The sequence below is a fragment of the Tympanuchus pallidicinctus genome, unplaced genomic scaffold (genome assembly GCF_026119805.1).
Source record: "Tympanuchus pallidicinctus isolate F22 unplaced genomic scaffold, pur_lepc_1.0 scaffold1, whole genome shotgun sequence".
NCBI classification, from domain to species: Eukaryota; Metazoa; Chordata; class Aves; order Galliformes; family Phasianidae; genus Tympanuchus; species Tympanuchus pallidicinctus.
In genome coordinates, this window is record NW_026294618.1 from 33758901 (window position 1) to 33779063 (window position 20163).

Sequence of the window (20163 nt, forward strand, 5' to 3'; positions counted from 1 at the left end):
CCGGCCCGCGGCGGGGGACAGAGAAGACAAAGCCACGCAGACAAAGGGAGGGGAGAGCGGCGCTTTGTGTGGCTGCCGGCCAGCCCGCAGCCCGGCATCCAGCCCACGGCGGCCAACGGGGAGGCGGCGCGCTCCGGCCCCTCAGGAGCGCGACCGGGAGCCGCCCCGCCTCAGGAGGGCACCGGTCCGTCCGCCTCAGGCGGCTGTCCCCGCATCACCGCATCGCCTCGGGCTCTCCTTCAACCCCCTCGGGCGGACTCTTCCGCCCGCTCTTCCAACGGGCGTTCCTCAGAGCCGGGAGCTCCCCGAGAGGAGCCCCGCGGGCACCGCCGCTATTCGTAGAGGCGAAGCCGTGAAATGAGGCGTCACCGAGCCCCTCAGAGCGTGTGCTTAATTTCGCGTTTTACTTCCTAATGCTCCTCTAATGTTCCTAACGCCGACACGGAAAGCACATCTAGCCACGTTTAGGGCGTTGTCAGATGTACGTCCCTGATGTGGGAGCCTCCTGAATTGCAGTTCCCGACAGCCCTAGCTCGCAAACCTTACAGAAGCCAACCCCGTAAACTCTGCCAGACCTGCAACTCCAGAAAAAGACAAAATACAGGCAGGAAGGCATGCTAGGTGTTACTCATTTCCTCCAAGGCATCGCATCGACAAAGAACTACTGCCTCACAGCCCAGCCTGTCACATTCAGCATCTCCAGTATATCAAACCCCCTCAAAACCATACAGAGGAGCAAGCAGAAACAGCAGACAAATTCACTGTCATGAGATATTCACAAGCTGCTGTGTAAGTATACAAAACAAAGCTGCTATCCAGCGATACAGGAGCAAAATCTCTTCAAGCTCTTGATGCCACAGGAGTTCATTAAAACCTTTACCACTCCACACATTAAAACAAACAAGCAAACCTGTCCAAAATAAACCTGTCTGAAAACATTCAGTAAAAAAAATATTTTTTTTTTTTTAGTGAAAAGTTGCTGTGCTGTTAATCATATACCGAAAAGGAGCTTATAAGCAGGAGGGAGAACAACTTTACAAGATCTGATAGGTGATAGGTGAAGGGGGAATGGTTGTAAGCTAAAGCAGGATAGATTTCAGTTAGATTTAGGAAGAAATATTTTACTCAGAAGGCAGTGAGGCACTGGCACAGCTGCCCAGAGCTGTGGATACCCCATCCCTGAGGGTGTTACAGGCCAGGCTGGATGGCACCTGAGCAGTCTAACCTGGTTGGGGTCAGCCTTGCCCACAGCAAGGGGTTGGAAATGGTCCCTTTCAACCCAAGGCATTCTGTGATTTCATTACATTCTTTATAAAAATATTTTGTGCCCTTCAGAAAGGAAGAGCTTTTAAAAAGACAGCTTTCAGATTGGTAATACTGATAGGTACCTACAAAAACAAATTGATAGACCATTTTTTTCCACTAATACTGCATCCAAGCATTTTATTGTCAGATGTTTCCAGAAGCTGAGGTGTTTACACATGTGAGCCAGAGGCATATCTGTACTTCATAAATGGATTAATTCACTGAATGGACTAGTAAAATTTTCTGACAGTGGAGCTGACTAACTACAAATGGCAGACTGCTGAGAAAGAAATGCACACTGTCAGGATCATTTTAGAGGAAAAACACACCTTTATGCTTTTTCCGTTTCCTTCTTAAAATGGAAATTTAAAAATGGCTAGGACAAGCACAGATTTGCACCCCTTCTTAAAATCCCAGCTGACCAAGAGCCAGTTACAGCTACTTGACTGAGTGATTTTTTATTATTATTATTATTATTATTATTATTTTTACACAGAAAGGAGAAAGAGTCTGACAGGCAGTTCCTATAAATATAGCCCATGTATTGGCCTCAGTATCACTAGGATGAAGACTTTGACTTCTCACTATGCACAGATTGTGAGAACTCCTAACTGTTACTGAGATACAAGCTCCCCGTCCTTGCTTCTAGAGCAACCGCAACTGCAGCAGAGCTCCTCTGAAGTCACAGCTGGAGAGCTGACCCTCCCCAGTACTGCAACCAGTGACCATAAGGGGGTCAAATACAGAGTTGTATGGATGAAGCATTGAAAAATAAACTTGACCATATGATTAAAACTATTTTTTGGCTTTTAGCTACTGAAAAACCCAGGAGACTCAGCTGCAGTGGGTTTCTTGCCTTCAGCTTCTACAATGCTTATTAAGATGGCACATTATCTTCTGCGCGCACACAAAATTGAGGCTTATCCAAATAATTGTTTAAAAGCAAGCTCCAGAATACATTGGCTACAATTAGAGGGGTCAACCACCAGTCATACAGCAAATATCACTCCTAATAAGTGATACGCTGTAAGTCGTCTGTTCTACACCTGTCACTGAAGACACTCTTGGAGAACCTTCTGATTTAATGTTTGTGTGTGTGTGTGTATGTATAAATATGTTTACATACGTATATGTTGAAAGCCTTGAAACAACGTTTGTGAACTTTCTCCCGTTTGCTTTCTGCTTCTCTGCTATAAGAGTGCCAGTGAAACAATACTGGACTGTTAATTATTTGAAGCATGTGTTTCATTCCTTCTGTCCAACACTAAATACTTTTTTTTTCTTTACATTCAACGTGTCCTCCACACACACAGGTACATCCTGCCCCCAACAAACATTCCAGAGCTAACATCAAGAAAGAAAGGCACAACAGAAACTGCAAAAGGTACATTAGTTCACATTCTACTAATACCTTTAGCTTTTTTCTAATTTAAATTACAAGTTTTTAAGTAATTTATCAGTCATGGGCTCAAGAGCTATCACTGTAGAATTCAATGTCTTTCACAGCATGCCATAGATTAAGACATGCAAATATTGAGAGATGTGGAGTAGGAGAGCACTGTATGTTAGCACACTCACAGAACAGCAAAATTGCTTCTCTGTGTATGGGAAACGCAAACTCAAAGCCATCTCAAGCTACTATCACTCAGAAAACAGATGCTGAGACTTGTTACAAGGAACTGTATGTGCCCTTCGCTTAGCAGCAAAAGAGAAAAGTGTTAGGAGGTATTCAGGAAGGATAAGGAATGAGCCAGCAGATTACTGTACTGTTTTATAGACCCACGTTGTGCCATCTTTTCAACACCACGTGCAGGTCTAATTCTCCACTTACAAAAAGACAGAATAGGAAGCTGCATAGAAAAGCATAACAAGGATGCTCAAGAGGTGGATTTCACTAAGTTGATTAGGGATCTTCAACATGGCCAAGAGACAATCAAGGAGCATAATACGGTTCTACAAAGCCACAGAAGCATCTTGGAGAGTACTAGGGAATAACTGTACACCCCTTTTTCTAACTGGACCAGATGGACCTGGTAAATAACAAGCTCAGAAGAGCTACTTCTGCACACATGTAACTACAGTGGGGAGTTCAGTGTCACATGAAATCACAGCCACCAATTAGTTTGTAGCTGAACAGAAGAAATTCCCATCTAAAATTATTATAATGCAAAGATCACTCTAATTTAAATTCTGCAGCAACGTTCAGTGTAGGCTGTGAGAGCATACCAAAAGTACCATCGTATCCGTGCATGCCCTGTTTTTGCCTATTTCCCTTTGCAAATGCCCATTACCAGAGACTGAACATTGCTCGCAACTCTTCAGTCTGACTGTACACTGTGCCACTGCAACATGCTGGACATGCAGTTGCTCAGCAGTTTCTTTGATCCCAAACCCTCCCCACTTCTTGCAGAACTGTACATGCCAATGTTCCTCTTCCTCCAGATTCCCTCTAATCACATATTCCTCATCCCGCTACAGATCTAACAAATCACAGATTTCTCTCTATATATACAAATAGCTCCTAAGTTTATAAAAGGTGATGGAGCTATGGGAACAAACCACCCAGTCTGAAGTGTTGCTTTACTATTGCTGTGGGTACAAAAATGAGTTTGACTACAACTGCTTTTTTGGTCCTCTTTCTCTTACCTACCATCTGGTGCTTTAAGGCATCAGATGTTACCCCTGGGTCAGTATCTGGCAAAGCTTAAAGGAAAGAGTAAAAATCAAGCAAAGTGAAAGCACTTGCCCCCTCCACTCCAGTATTATTCAATATTGGACAGAGGGGCTGAATTAAACAGATTCCATCCCATCCAAGTACTCTTTGCCTCACAAGGACTTAGAGTACTGTAGAGTGCATTCCTCCTAGGTATCTGAATTGAAGCATCTTGAAGTCACTGCAGGACAGCAGTGTTGTCCTGTTCACTCACGCAGGGGGAGGCAGCCAAGTGCTGAAGCTGCAATTTGTGAAGTAGAGCTGTAAGCTGCGTCAATGCAGAACAAACAGCCTGATGTAAGTCTTCCTCCACTCTAAGTACTGACCAGACCTGCCTATCACTTCCCTGTACAGTAGCATCCAAACATCCCTGGTCTGGGCTAGCAGTTGCCAGGTTCCAGTATCTGGCACACATTATAAAAAAAAAAAAAAAAAAAAAAAAAAAAGACTGAATGGAGAAACAGCAGGATGGAGATCACTGGGATCATCTAAGCTTGCTATGAACAGCACAGCTTGGTCCCATAGCTCAGTTCTCAATTACATCAATTTCTAAGCCATACCCAAATATTCCAGGTGAATGCTAGCTGGCCCAGGGACTACATTAACCCTCCAGTGGCATAGATGGTCAGATGCCAACATTTGGACTCATGTGGCAGAGCTATCTGACTAGCAAGGATTGCTGATTACCCAAGAGGGAAAGTGCCTGATGCAGCAGTTGTAACACAGCTTTCAGGTTAAGCGTTCCATACTATTTAATATGTAAGCAAACAACCTAAAAATCCTTTCAAGCATGGGTGAGCCCAAATAATCTTGCATCTTCAAGGACCCTGTAAGACCAGATTTTTTTTCTTTACATTCCTTGCCGGGTACAAGGCAGGTATAAATGCAGTATATAAACACTATCAGAATCTCAGGCTCTGCTTGCTGCTTTCCAGTAGTCTTTCAGAAGAACTATTCTATGGTGGTGAATGCTGAGTTGGATCTTAGCTATCTTGGCTGGCAGACATAACTGAGTTTAATCTTTCCAGCTTATGCAGAGCAGACCAGGTATTTCTTCATAGTTTTGCACAGGGAAGTGCAGACAACATAACCTGTTCTCAAACCTGAACAAATCCTGTAATTTAATATGGGAATAACTATTACTGCTGCATTATGCTAGAAGCAGTGCTCTAGTTCCTTAGGTAAACCTGAATTTTACTTAGCAACTGGGCACTAGAAAAATTAAAACTGCTGTTTAAAGTTTTCACCCCTCTTTGATCTGCAGGGGATATGAGGAATATTATTCTTCCAGTCTGCCTCCAGAAAATAAACTTAGAAGTCTCTTTGATCTTGCAAAAAATATATAATTTTGGTGGGTTTTTTACTTTTGATCTTAAAAGGTAGCAGCAAACAAAGAATTACAGTGAAGTTTCATTTTTCAAAACTTAATCTACAAATGTCAATTAGAAATAAAAATCATACTTGATTATCACTACTCAAACAGGTGACTGATAAAAGTAGACTTGTTTTCATTCAAATAAAACCAAAACACTTCAAACATCTCCAGGGTTCTCCTCTTTGAGTACTGTACTAGAGGACAGCAATGCAGGAGTCAATGTGGTTTTGAAAATACACATTTCTACTGCTAATAAATTTATTATAAATAATAATATATAGAATAAAATATTAAGATAATTTATTATGTGCTAATAAATCATTTTTTATTTCCTGCAGGATCAATACAGGAATCTGAGCACATCCAGAAAACCAACTGTTAAAATCACAGCTTAAAGTTAAATGCAGGAACCTCTAAATTCTTGTAACATTCCAGTTCAGGTGTTTTTACATTTTACTGCCACATCCACTGTGAAGTTTTATTTCTCTCTCAGGTATATATTATGACAAAAGTCTTACTCATTTATACTAACAGGTAAATGCCTGTGATTTAGTAACAACATCTTTTTCCCTCCCTAATTTCTTTAAATTTCTATTGAAAGATCAATCCAGGTTGGTAAATTAAATGCATGGAAGCCATTTACCAATTTCAGAGTAACAGTACTGATACAGATCTGCTGAGGTGAGAGGAGGCTGGAAGCAATGTGCACAAGAATTTTTTCGTTGGAAAAGATTATGCAACTCTTCCAGTCCAAGGACACAATGGGAAAAAAAAAAAAAAAAACAGAACCAGAAATGTGCAAGGAGTGATACTGAAATGGAAACATATTTATAATGCACATTTTATGTAAATACCTACCAAAGCAAAACATGAGACATTACAGCTTAGCTGTTCACCTGCTTTCTGTAGCTCAGAAGAGACCACAGAATCATTAAGGTTAGAGATGACCTCTAAGACCACCAAGTCCAATGGTTAACCCACCCACACCATGCCCACTAACCACATCCCTCAGTGCCACATCCACAGCCCCAAAGACGGCGACTCCGCCACTTCTCTCGGCAGCCTGTGCCACTGCCTCACCACTCTTGAGAATTTTTCCTGATGTCCAACCTGAATCTCCCTAGCACAGCTGAAGACCATTACCTGTTGTCCTATCTCTAGATACCACAGTGTTTCTTCTACCCTCTGGCTGACAGTTAACAGCGTTGATAACCCACTACTATTTTCTCTTGGGCTCTTTCTCACTCCCCAGTTGCTAGCCAGATCTCTTACGCAAGCAGTCTATCATCCCCTCCCCCCCCAGTTAATATAAAGGTTTTTTCCATACAAAAAGGAACACTGTCTCAGACAGCCACAAAAAGCAAATTAATTTCATGGATAATTTTCTGCAGTTTGGCCCGAAACAGAAAATCTTCCGCACTATTATTTTATCTTAATGGCCAAATTTTGAGAGAAGTTTGATATGAAATACAGACAGATGAGGAAATTTTTTTAAACCTCCTCATCATATTGCTAATGGAAGCTCAAGCAGAAGCTCAGAATGCTTGCTTTCAGGCAAGATGCCAATTTTCTCCTGGTAACTATTTTGTTGCTGCTAGAGCAGTCTCTTCACAGATCATCTCTGCTTTTCTAATAACGGAGGTGCCTCCTTCACCCAGCCAGACCTCAGAACATTCAAGGTGAAAAGTGCCGAATTCAGAGCCTAGTTGTGGAGAACTGAGATTTTTCTGAATCAGAAGTTTACAGTTGATATTTTGCCTTGTTATATTCCAAGAAGGTTTTTATTTAAAAGAAAACTCACTTTTCCCTTTTCTAGCTACTTCATTGCCTGGAACTTTCACATATGGGGAGCCCAATATCAGTCCTGAAGTGGAAATGTTTCTCTCCTACATCTGAAGCAACCTAAAGTCCAAATGGCCATCATTCTTTATACATACGCAGTTTACCAAATCAGCAACTTACTTGTAGGCTCTGTTCATGACTTCTTGAAGAGCAAATCACAGCTGTCAAATCACTACAGGAACTAGTCTTTTACAGCCCAACAGTTGTTGGAGTATTATTATAAGTTACAGACAAAAAAATTTCCTAGTGACTTTTCTTTCCTTTGCTGGTCTCATATTAAAGGCCTATAGTTATCTTTTGTAATTTTATATTTTTGCCTTGGTTCTTAGTACATTTGTTGCATAATTTCTGGGAAAAGCAATATGGGCCAGATTGACATATAGGATAAAAGGGGAAAAGGATCTTCAGATAGGAACAGTGCTGAAGACAACAATAATTTTGGACACCAAGGTCCTAATTTTGGCCAAGAGTAATAAAGTTCACACAGAGAGAACTCAAAGCTCCAATAGATCTACTGTGATATCTGAAAGAACTATAAATTAGGAATAAATATATATATACTTTTTGTCAGCTTAAGAGCCCTTTCCTAATTGAGAATCAATAAATTTTTATGTTTCCTGGTCATACTTTGGCAGTAAAGTTGTTAACTGGAACATCCAAACTGATCCTTCAGGAAAAGCAGCACTTCTTTCAGAACTTAAGGCCAAGACACTTCCAGGAGTGCCATCTCAGAGAAAAAGAAAACCTCTTTGTAGACTATTTTCTTCTCTTTTTGGGTAAGTGAAGATTCAAATCTCATGATAAGCAGTGATCCCAGACACTGACAAGTTTCCTCAGCTTGAAACTGAAGCTAACAGGCTTTTTTCTTTTAAAGTTGGTCAGGTAAAAGGCATCACAAAGTCAACAGTCCTTACCCAACAGCTCAGCAGTAACGTACTGCTCATAAGAACCTCCATATAGCTGTGTCCAGAGGTAACTAAAAGTAAAACCTGAAACCAAAAGGGCCAAAGAAGAACATCACCACAGTATAATTCAGAATTGCTGCCCTAAGATTGCAAGCACTACTGGGCATCTCATTTAACAAATGAGGGTAGAAAGTTAAGCTAGCCTTACCACTTAAGGCATAGTAGTATGGAGTTTGAGTGCAAAATCCTCATTCACATGACCATCTTTTTGATTCCTTTGGTGGAAAAATCTTCATTTAGTATTGTACATTTTACTCCTCCAATGTTAGACTTGAGAGTTTTAGAATATCTACATGCTGTGATTACTAGTCTTACAAGCAAAAGGTACCTTTCTCTCCAATATGCTGTGTCATAAGAACTACTGGTTGCCACATTCAGACAGATTTAAATGTACTTACCAGTGCCAGAATTATTAAGTATTTTCCATATTAAAAACTACTAACTCATAGATGGAAGTCATGCTATTTCTACTCATCATGGCAGCTTTTTTTAAGGCAAAAAACACAGCAAGACTCTGAAATCAATGGTGCCAAAATGTCTTCTTGTAGAGGTTCCTTCACATAGAAAAGAGCCTTTCAGTGGCCATATTGCCTGCAAACCAAATCAGCAGAAACTACGATCAGCACCAACTTAACTGGCAGAAGTTCGAGGGCACAGAAACTAAAATTAACTATTTTTGACAACTGCTAAGAGTAGTTCAAGAATAATCAAAAAAAATATGGATACTGTTACTTCTCATGAAGTTTCTGAAGGAACATCCTCAGCAATGTGATGCCCTAACAAAAATGCTATTTTAAGATGTTCTGAAGGTAACTCCTATTCTTGCTGTTCCACTTCTTACAGTGTGGTTAGTACTGTTGAACAGGAAGGTGGGGGAGCACCAGTTCCCACAAACCAAACCTTGTTAATAAGATCAAATTGGTAACTTAACCAAGTACTGTGGTTGCGTATTATTCCTCTCCAGTGACCTTTAGACGATCTAAAAATACAATCTTTACTTTTCACTCAGCCTACCAGCTTCAAAATAAGTTCTAAGTATTTGAGTCTATTAATCTGTTAGCTTCTTCTCACATACACAAAATAACTCAGGTTTACTTTAGGTCAGCCTGTAATAATAATTCTCTACCTACAAGCCTTAAACTAGTACTGTCATTGCCAAGACAATGTTCCTTCAGTTACAGGGAGCTTCAATCCTAAGTAAAAATAGTACTGACTTATTACAAGCCTGAAGTATGGCTCAGAGCTACTGAAGGTGAGAACACACATCAGTAGACTGAATTTTCATCTCCACTGCAGTTCCAGCAGTAATGCTGATCTAGCAACACTGTCTTAGCCAGTCTCCAGTTACTGCAGTTTTCACTAGTGTAAGAGTTGAAAGCAAGACCAGTATTAAAGTATCTTCAAAGAAAAACAAATAGGCTGTTCCTTTAGTCCTCCCCTAGCTCCTCTCATCTATTTCCCTGCTGTTGCAATCATATGCACTACTTTATGCATTTTACAACTGAGATAGCATTCACATTTTACATCTTTTTAAACGGAGATCAGCCCTAATTGCCAAGTAATGCTCAAATGGAATTAACGTGTCCTTAGGAAATTCCCAAGCAAACCGCTGGAAAAGATCTCTATCCTTCTGTTTCTTACACTGGTCATCCTCAGATAGAATACTGAGCAAGGCAGATTTTGTCTTACTCAATACAGTCATTCTTTTGAGCATAAAATACTACTTTGTCTTGCAGAGCCTACAGGAAGTTTCAAACAATGGCTGAGGAGTACTGTTTTCACAGCTCTGATAGCCTAACTCAACATCTACTGAAAAGCCACATCAGGTTTGAAAGAAAACAGAATTATTTTAGTTTTTCAGTTTACATCCTCTAAGAAAAGAAGACAGTTAATAACAGACAAGCAAAAATACTTGTAATACTGGTTCTAATGAGAATTACACAGAATGCAAGTCACTGGCCACATACAAACACACAGCATATACAGGCTTCTATGTGTACTCTGCTCACCTGTAATATCCACTTGAATTAATTCATTGCAACTCAGATTGTCCTCAACTGTGGTGAAAACATGGTATCCCAAACTGAGGGTTAAATATGATCTCCAATGTTAAAAAAAAAACGTCTTTCCTTGGACAAAGTCTAACATTGCTCAAACTGCTGTGACAGGTCAACTGTCTTAAGTGAATGAGCTTCTCTCCTCAAAAACTCATTGCTGAGCTTCCACCTTTGGAACTTAGCAGCTGTTAATTCAATTACAACGTCCATCCGCGTCAGTACAACTCATAACCAACATTTATATAGCAAGTCTGGACTATTGAGAGTTTGCTGAAAGAGAAGGCAGCAATGCCACCAAAGCAGGCAGCATGCTTCTCTGTAGACTGGTTATCTTGACAGGACATTTTCTGCTCACTTCTGTTCTTAACTCACATTGCAGCACGGGTACTTTGCAAAAGTAACTGTAGCTCACTTGGTACTGTTTATGATTTGCTGTCTCCACAAGCAAGACAAATTCTCCAGACAAAACGTCCTGCCTTAAGCATGACTTCTCACTTAAATGGTAGCAAAGCATTTATGCACAGCTACTCTTCTGCTTCACTGAAGCTCCAAGACGCTCATCTAAACACAACACTCACTTAACTCAGGAGAATGCTGACCTCTTGCCCAGTTACTAAGACCAATGCAGCAATATGCCAGGACAAAGTTTGTCTAACCACTGATTTTGGGAATCACAGCCCAATACCCATGTGATAAATTACACACTAATGACAGTGCAAGATTTTAATAACTATTTAAAACACAAACTGCAAAAGGGTTTTCATGCTATTTACTGCAACATCTGAAATCAAAGCTTTAAATCCAGCAAGGTATTCTGTGCAACTGAACTTTAACATACCTTCCAAATTCATTAGATGCCAACTTTGTAATTATATACAAGTATCACACACAAAAAAAACCATACAAATTCTAAATCCACAAGTGGTTTGCAACAGTACCCCCTACTGCCGTGACCAAGCTCACAAATGTTATACCTACCATTTTACAATTTGTGTGATGTTCCAACATCATAACCATTAGTCTCATTCTGAAGACTGTTAAGATAGTCTCATGGTTAAAAAACTTGTTCAAATCTTTTGTAACACATTTTTCTTTGGTTACCTATATTCTGCATCCCAGTGAGCATTCATTATCTAAAGATTTGCAGTTAACTTGTCTATCACATGTCATTTTCTGGGCTTAGTGAGGCACATTTTTTCATGAGGAATAGCTTCTCAAAATTGGCTTCCACCATCTCAAGCACAAATGTAATACAGTTCTTGGCCCCTTTTATCTATTACTGCCAATCCTAGATTAGAACATCCTCAGTATTTTAGATCAAGATTTAAGTACTTTTGGTACTCACGTATCATCCATAATCCTGAAACTGTCTCTAGCTTTTTGATATCAATTAGAAGAGCAACTCATCCTCACCAGTTTCACTACATGCCCACATAGTATGAGCTCCTCAAAAGCTTCAGATGCTTTGTATTAGCTTCAGCCAGACAGGCACCGTTACAGTCAAAACATACTGCAAATAAAAGCTTGCCCTGGACTGTTAAACAAGCTATATAAAAACCCTTTCGGAATAGCTAATATACTACTTACCAAATATTGCTGCCCTATTATCCTTTTCTGGTTTTCAATACACTTCTTCCTCTCCAGAAGACACGGTGAGTGTCTTTAGACTGCCAACTTTTGACTCACCATCTCAACAGCTTCACTAAACATTGTCAACAGCGTCAACTACGTAAGAACCAGAGAATTGAAGGGGTTGAAAGGGACTTCTGGGGAATGATCAAGACCCATCTGGCCCTGCTTAAGCAGGTTCCCCACAGTAAGTTGCACGGGCAGATCTTGATAAATCCCAGGAGACTCCACAATCTCTCTGGGCAGCCTGTTCCAGTGCTCTGTCTCTTTCGCAGTAAAGTTCTTCCTCCCGTTCCAATTTTTGTCCATTACCCCTTGTTCAGTGGTGTGCACACCACTGAGAAGAGCTGAAAATGCAATGGACCTAAGATAGGAGACTGATTCCTCTGCACTTCTGAAGTATATAACTACCAGGGGAGCTTACATTGTCCAGGAGCCAGTGTGTGGAATGTCACATGTTCAGCATGCCCTGCACCAGTACAATAAGGCCACATTGCCTCTGCAACCTTTCCAAAATATGAGCTGTCAGGAAACAACTTAAGTGACTACAGAACTGATGTTCAACAGCTAGTTAAGTTTTCCACATCCTCATCTTTATTCAAGAGCACATACAAAACACAGCACAGAAATACCTACCCCTCTCAGCAACATTAATAGATAATGAATCCTGATGAAAGCCATCAAGGGATGTTTTTTTGTAGTAAAATTCTGCAGCTTCTGATGATACATTCAATAGACCAATTTACATAGCTACCTCACTGAGAAGCAGTCTCCAACCAGGCAAAGCAGCTGGTCATTACTTACTGAATAACCGAAGCAGGTTATGCAGTAAGCCAAACCACTCCTGGACTTCAGTCACACCATTAATGTACATTTTTGTAGTCAAACTTATTTCTGATCTTCCCAACGCTTCAGATGCTGCTACTTCATGTTCTGCACTACTATAATAGTGCACTGATAGAAAAATGGACCTTCCAAGTATTTGGTGTTTAGAAATAAGTGTATTTCATGAAGTTCTTTTAGATTTCCTGAAGGAAGAAAACTGCTAGCCTTCAATGCTGTCATTTTTGGCTGCAAACTACAGGATTGTTTCTGTATTTTGGTACATTCCAAAAATCATTCAGTAACCACAGCACTACTGATCATTGGCTGCCACGCAGTTGTCACATTCCCTCCTTTATAATGCATTCCTGAGAATGCAGTACAAGAGCCACACCTTAAGGTGGATTGAATCTTCCGTGCATAATTTGTCTTTAAAGGCAACTTACTCAGTTAATCAATTTACAATCCCTTTCTTCCTTGGTGGAAAAGAGATGATCTGCTTAATACAACAAATACAATGTTAACATGTTACTGTGTGGTTAGTGACTGCTGCAAGCAAATGTTCCAATGCTTATACTCCCACGCTGGGAATAGATAACACTGCCAATGTCTTCTTCGGTGGGCACAGTTCCACTTCTGGTCTTTTCATGCTAAATTGGCAGCTCATGAAAACTCCCCTTTCCTGCTCACCCCGACCAGATGTAGAAGAAAATGAAAGCTTTAGTCCATGGCTTTTCTGTAATCACAACTTCCCTCACACCACCTGAAATTTCAAGTGTTTCTTTTTACAAGTGGTTCATGTTGATGCTTCCACACCACCTTATCTACTTCCTTCCATCTCCTACATGACATCTTCAAGAAGCACTCAGCAGTTTGAATTTATGTATCAATGCTGCACAGTCTACTTGCAACTTCCATTGCTTTGAATTACAGGTGCTCAGTATCAAGAAGTCTGCATACCTTTACATTTCCTAAGAGCCAATAGTTTGTTTCTTTTTCATATATGGAAGCTCACCACTTATTTCCCTACGGCTACGTTTATCCTTCCCAAAGAGGGCAGTTTGATGTTTTGGAAAAAGTGTTATTTTAAATATGCAGAGACAGTAATTTTGGTTCACGTGCAGTTTTTTATAAGTGTCTGCTAAACAATTTCAACAACTGTTTCAGCAGGATTTTAAAAGCATGGTCCCAATCCAAGCGAGAACATCTCTCCAGGTGTTACACTTTCTTCCAGTTACAGATCCACATTTGTCAAGCAGCACTGACAAAAACGTTCCAACTCACTGGAAAAAGGAGAACAAGGTCTAAATAAAATGGTTCATTTGAGGAGGAAGAAACTTAAACTTGCAAATAAGCACAGAATTGTATATTTTTTACCTTTTTTTTTTTTTTTTTTTTTTTTGCAAAAGCACCTAAAACTGCACAGAACTTGTAATACTTTTCAGTAAGTTCAAATCTAGCATTCTGATCTCATCTCAGATGCCGGATCCGTAGGTTTTTCAACAAAGAATTCAGGTTCGGGATAGGATCATCATAGATGAGATGCAGAAACTGTACCACAAAAGTAAATCTAATGCATGATGCGCTTTTCTTCTTTGATAGCATTGTTGATTGCAATGAAAAAGTTGAACCTTCTTCATCCTTTCACACATAAATAAGGTTAAGTATTTAAAACTTCACAAGTAGATTTTAAGGTTAGCTGAGGTTAGGCACAACTACTGGCACATGCAGTCCCTTGGGTAGTAAGTGATCTTACACTTAGTAGACATACACAGTAAGTAGGAAGTTACAATACAGACCTACTGTATCAGTTATTGAAGCGTATTAGCAACAGTCACAGCACTAAAAATTTCTTACTTGTAAACACATACTTACTTCAGACAATCATAAAATGCTTGGAAGCTTTTTAATTACATACCTGAACAAATTAGAAGCATTTGTTCGTACAGTTGTGACCGTTTTCCTGCTGGAAAAGAGACTTTCATTAGCTCAGAAATGTTTTCTTCCACCACTCAAAACACAGCACACTATTTGGTCTCTCATTACTAAGCATGTGGTGGAATAACACCAGCACTTATTAAGCTTCAGAAAACGTAACCTACAAGCGTTCTCGCATCAAAGTAAGTTTCTTTTTACATGTCTTGCCTGGACACTACTTAACTTTGCTATAAGCTGTGTCAGACAACTGATCTGTTAAGTCTAAGCCTCCCCCTACCGTAATCAAACAATTTCTGAAAATATTAGTGAGAATATGGTTCTCAGCTGGTAGCAAAACACTGAAAGCCCAAATCAACCAACAAGCGTTATATTAAAAAACTATTCTTCTATGCAGGACACCTGAAGTAACAGGAGAATTAAGCATGGTATCTTGAGCTGGAGCTGATGAAGCTTATAATTAAAGCCAATATAGGTGATGAAACACTTCAGCACTTCCCATGATGCGCATACAGAGACTCTACTGTATTGCAGATAAGCCATCTGCAGTAATTGTTTACACGTCACCTCATACTTTTTCATGTGGTTGACATGATAATGCAGTTTTAAGTACAGTCATTCAAACAGTTTGCCAAATTTTCAAGGCCTGAAAGAACTACCAAATCTATCATCTTTTTAATATTTTATATGTTTTACCTGTTCATGACACAATAATAATCTAATCTCAAAAGTCAGACACATGTATTTTTATAATTTAATTCTATCATTTATTGAATTCATACCTTCAAGAAGCAACCTTCAAGCATCCCTGCAAAGACAAAAATTGCACCAATTAGTTTTATTAACAAGGTTTGCTACTTTCAGCTTTCCTCTAGACTCCTGTCTAAACAAGACATTATTTTACAGGTAGCACTTCCACACAAAAAAGCTTCATTCCTTTATTTAAACTTTACATACTGAGACAAAACCCATTCTTTAAAAGAAACTGCTAGTAGCAGTCTTTAAATGCCTTTCTTTGAGAGAGGAGTGAAATAAAATTATGATGTCTAGTTGGAGACAGCAAAATTAGAACCTCACACTTCTAGATTTTGACTTTTTACATAAAAGCTGAATTTGTATAGAAATTGTGCTTCAAACCCCGCATTTCACTGAGAAAGACTAAATTCAGAAAACTGAGAAGAACGAAGACCTTGAGCTCAGTTACCAAAACACCTGAAGCACAATGAGCATTCTTGTGCACATCTTCTGCCTGCTGCAAGTAAATTTAGACTAGCCTTTCCGAATTACGTTAACACTAGAGCTGAAACATCTTTAGTTCATTACAATTCACCTCTAACCATTAACTTTAGCAATCCTTAATGCCCACATCAGAATACATCCTAAGTTAACAGTGCTTTTGAAAGAGTCATAGTCCAAGTGTCATCAGCTAACTCAAAACCCAGCAAGGCTTCATTTTCTTACCAGGGCACTTTCAATATTTGGCAAGTTTCTAATTTTTACACTCCTAAACAAGATACCTAAAATTACACAGATCTAAGCTTGTCTTCTTTTAAAGGTGCTACCACCTGCTGAGCAACAGCACATCCATAAGCCATTTCAGTTGTGCACCAAAGCCCGTATTCACAATATTGAGCTTGTATATGGGGACAGAATAGATGTAAAACTAGCAGAGAGTGAGTGACAGAAAGATTAAATGACTTTTGAAAGAAAAGTGGTTTTGACTCAGAAGCCAGATCCGTATGAAGTTTTTCATCAACAAATCAGGTATGGCAACTTCATCACAATCCACCACTTCAATAACTGTACTGGAAAGGGAATACCCTGGGCTTTAATAGGGAATACATCAACAAAAAAAGTCAGCAGTTTATCACTAAGTATTACCTCTATCTCTTGCAGAATAGTTGCAGAATATCTTTCACCACAATGCTCAACTTTTCCATTATTAAAACCTGTTCATATGCCATCCTAGATAGAAACAAAGCAAGCAATTAGAATATGTTCATTCAATAACATAACCCAACCGGGATGACTAAGTTTTAGTCTTGGGAATCACCCTTTCTCCCCATTTTTACTCTCCAGGCACAGCCAATGGCTGTAGGCATTTGAGTTTGACAAGTTAAATTGAACAGATCCTAATATTGTTTCTTAGCATTTTCAAAAAATAAGACTATAGACTATACTCCTAAAAATGAGTAATACATTTTAATAGGAAACTTAAAACTAGATTTGTCTGTTTATACTGACAAAGAACTTTCAGCTGTCAACTTCATTTTCTTCAACTCAACTCTTATATTAACTTTCTGATAAAGTATATACTGACAGATAATTATAAGTCACCTTGAGATAATCTTTGTCACATTTACAATATAAATCTTAGACATATTTTACCAGCTCCTTCACAAGCTGTTTGAAATAATGCAAACTATTCACCCATCTTCCTAGCCTACACACCTCAACATAGATCATGTCAAATAACATGCCTGAAGTACACTAATATCTCATTTCTGAGCTCATGACAATGTTACTAATTTGATTACAAGTTTGTTGCTAAGCCATTTAACAAGTTAATTTATCTCCACAGATCATTCAAAACATACACAGCTTTCAGGAAAATCCACTTGTGTGTACCAAATGCTCTTCTAGTTCCAATGGTGCTTCCATGGCGGGCTAAAATCAAAATTAAACAAAAATTAGTTCAAGTAGAAAATCAGTTACAAAGGTCTAAGCACCATGTCATATAATACCATGTCAGGAAGTGATCAGCAGGAAATAAAATTTCTTTTCATACAAAACAAAATTATTAATATTAGTGTACAATTGTCTGCCAAGAACTTGCAGTTGAAATTCCATACGCAGTAGAAAAAAGGTGGCCTGAAATCATTTCAGACCTTTTTTTTAGGATGAAGAACCAAGTCACTTAAACTTCTGTTTTACGTTACACATTTATTCACAGTGTTAGTCCCAGTATTTGTAGATTCCTTCCAACTGAACTACTGCACTGTTCATAGTTTACAGGATCAGCAGTTACATTCAAATATGGCCACACATGTGGGTTCACATTAGCTCCAATACAAGTCCAATGCAAGACAGTTAACAGTTACTAAATTACACTGATCTCAAAGATGGTGCACTGATCAAGAGATCTATTGTGTAGGCCCTCATACTTAATGAAGTGGTACAGAAAAGATGATAATTAAAAACATGTGACCTCAGTACTGGCCTTAACTCACATAATTACTCTTAATTTTAAAGGCAACCATGCAAATGCAATGTGCAACTGGTTTTCTGTTTTGATCCACTCAACAGCCATATAAACATGACAATCTCCAGCACCTCACACATTCTATACTTTTGTCAGACAAAAGTGTGGAAACTGAAATGGAAACATTTACATGCAGGGCTATTCCTATAGCAAAAAAACAACTATTACCTGAATGCTTCTGCACAACATACTGGACACCACTGAAAGTTTCTGCTTCATACCTAAAAATAAACAGCAGACAAGCTTACCATTTGAAAGAAGCAGATACTTAGTAGCAGATCCCTTGATAACACACATTAAGACTTTCTGAAGTCCCAGAAACAATGAAATGTTAAGTACTCAAGCCTTATATTGCAGTTTTTTCAGAAGGCAGTAAGAAACACAGCCATTTAAATAACAAGGAAACAACAAGTTATATTCATTCATAAAGCAAAGAAAATATTTGTTTTGTTATGTACATTTCAAATACATTCCTTTTTTCAACAAAGATGTTTATTACTGCGCACCGTGCAGATGAAATAAACAAAGGCCACAGTCTGTGGATAGATTACTAAACTTGGCTTCGCTTCAGATGACAGTAATTAAAGTATACTTATTGCACCCAATAACCACGGTGTACTAACAGCTAGTAAAGATACAAGAATTTCACTGCTCAGTAATCTAACATCTGACTCGGGATATCATTAGATGAGCCATCACAAGGCAGAGTGATTGCCTCTTACATGAATACAGCCACCTTCTAATTGCTGCTCGCAGGTAAGCCTACTTCTCTCTCTCGCTTACAATTCCTGCTCTTCCAGGACAACTACTGCTCAATGACAGCAGCATTCCCATAGAGAAAGGAGCATCTCAGGCTAAAGATTTTTAAAAATATGCATTTCCATAAAGCTTCTTTTATTCTGCTCTCACTGTCTAGCAAGAAATGCAAGCCTCGACGGTTAAAGCGTTCATCTGGTGATTCACGAAGCACACAATCCTATGACGAAGTAAAAGGGCCACTGACTTCTTCACATACGCTCTAACCTCATGTCAGAATACCTCTCTCCCGTCGATCTGTGTGTCGGCGTGAGAATAGGTAATCAACAACTCAACGTAACGAAGGGCCGCCCCGCTTTTCACTTTTCACTAACGAAGGGGCGAATTCCGACCCTAAGGCCTTACGGCTGCCGGCGCAGGCGGGCAGCGATCACCCAGCAGCCCCCCGAGGGCACCTCTACGGCCGCCAGCCTCAGCTCAAAATGGCGCGGGCTACGCAGCGCCCCGCCGGGCACCGCCCGCACCGGGGCAAAATGGGACCCCGCCGCCCACGCGGCCGCCGCCTCCACAAACTACGCGTCCCGGCGTGCCCCGCGCCTCTTCCGGCAGGGAGCCGGGCCCACCATTTTCCCGCCTCCCTGCCCGTGGGGCGCGAGGCACGCCGGGACCTGCAGTTCGCCCCTCCGTCCCTTCGCCGCCGCGGCGCTTTACCCCCTGGGCTGCGGCCTCACGGCGGTTGCCGCCCCGCAGCGCCCGCACCCTGTACGTGCCGCCCCACGGAGCGAGCCTCGCCGCCTGCTCCAGCTTCAAACAAACACGCGGCATCGCGACACGATGCCCCCCGGCTGTCCAAGCGCGAACCAACAAGCCCGAGTGTCCCCCAGCACAAACCGCACAGCGCCACTCTCATCCGCCCTGCCGACCCCTTACCGCCACCGCCACCGCTCCACAGGAAAAGAGGGGGCGGGGGGCGCTCGCGGCCTTTATATGGACTTAGAGGGGTGGGAACGAGGCTAGCCCCGCCCATCGCCCCGCGAGCCGGGGGTGGAGCCTGTGAGGGCCGGGCGTAGGAATGCGTTTTCCCCGCCCGGCGCGCGCCCCCGCTCGGAGGGGCCGGCGGTTGTTGCCCCGCCTCTCGCCCGGCCCTCAGCCCGGGGGCGGGGCTGCGGCTGGTGGCGTGGTTCCCTTAGCGCCGCGCTCGGAGCGCTGGAAGAGGCGGTGTTTTGTGTGTCGGCCGGCTGTTGTTGGGGATCTCACCTCACAGGGATTTTGCATAAAACGCAGAACGAATAGGGGCAGAAACCAAACGCAGCTCCACATCATGAGCTTATTATAATGCATCTGCTGAATTCTTGTTTGCTTTTGTCTGTGTTCTGATAGTGTTTGCCAGGACTTCAGCTAGCTGAACTATTCTATAGCTCTGCCTAAGCGTTTCAGCTTTCCTTTGTCTCTAATTAGATCTTCCTGGAATCGCACCGCTCGCCCGCCCTTTCCCTTTTTGG

The 20163-nt window shown here is 40.8% G+C and overlaps 1 long non-coding RNA gene and 2 other non-coding genes across 8 annotated transcripts; all 3 read right to left on the reverse strand.

Moving 5' to 3' along the window:
- Nucleotides 1-6665: 6665 nt before the first annotated feature.
- On the reverse strand, nt 6666-19621 carry LOC128080628 (uncharacterized). 6 transcript variants are annotated; one of them, XR_008206818.1, is made up of 7 exons: nt 18074-18355; nt 17241-17310; nt 16525-16608; nt 15426-15451; nt 14627-14674; nt 8599-13991; nt 6666-8224 (listed from the first exon to the last, which is right to left on the reverse strand). It is a non-coding gene; the product is annotated as an uncharacterized LOC128080628 (long non-coding RNA). The 6 variants fall into 6 exon arrangements; XR_008206817.1 differs by lacking the exon at nt 6666-8224 and adding an exon at nt 19592-19621 and having other exon boundaries at nt 12458-13991; nt 18074-18126; XR_008206825.1 differs by lacking the exon at nt 6666-8224 and adding an exon at nt 19598-19619 and having other exon boundaries at nt 12458-13991; nt 18074-18126.
- LOC128090229 (small nucleolar RNA SNORD50) lies at nt 14181-14248 on the reverse strand. The gene has a single exon (XR_008210873.1). It is a non-coding gene; the product is annotated as a small nucleolar RNA SNORD50 (small nucleolar RNA).
- LOC128090233 (small nucleolar RNA SNORD50) lies at nt 16363-16430 on the reverse strand. The gene has a single exon (XR_008210875.1). It is a non-coding gene; the product is annotated as a small nucleolar RNA SNORD50 (small nucleolar RNA).
- Nucleotides 19622-20163: the final 542 nt, after the last annotated feature.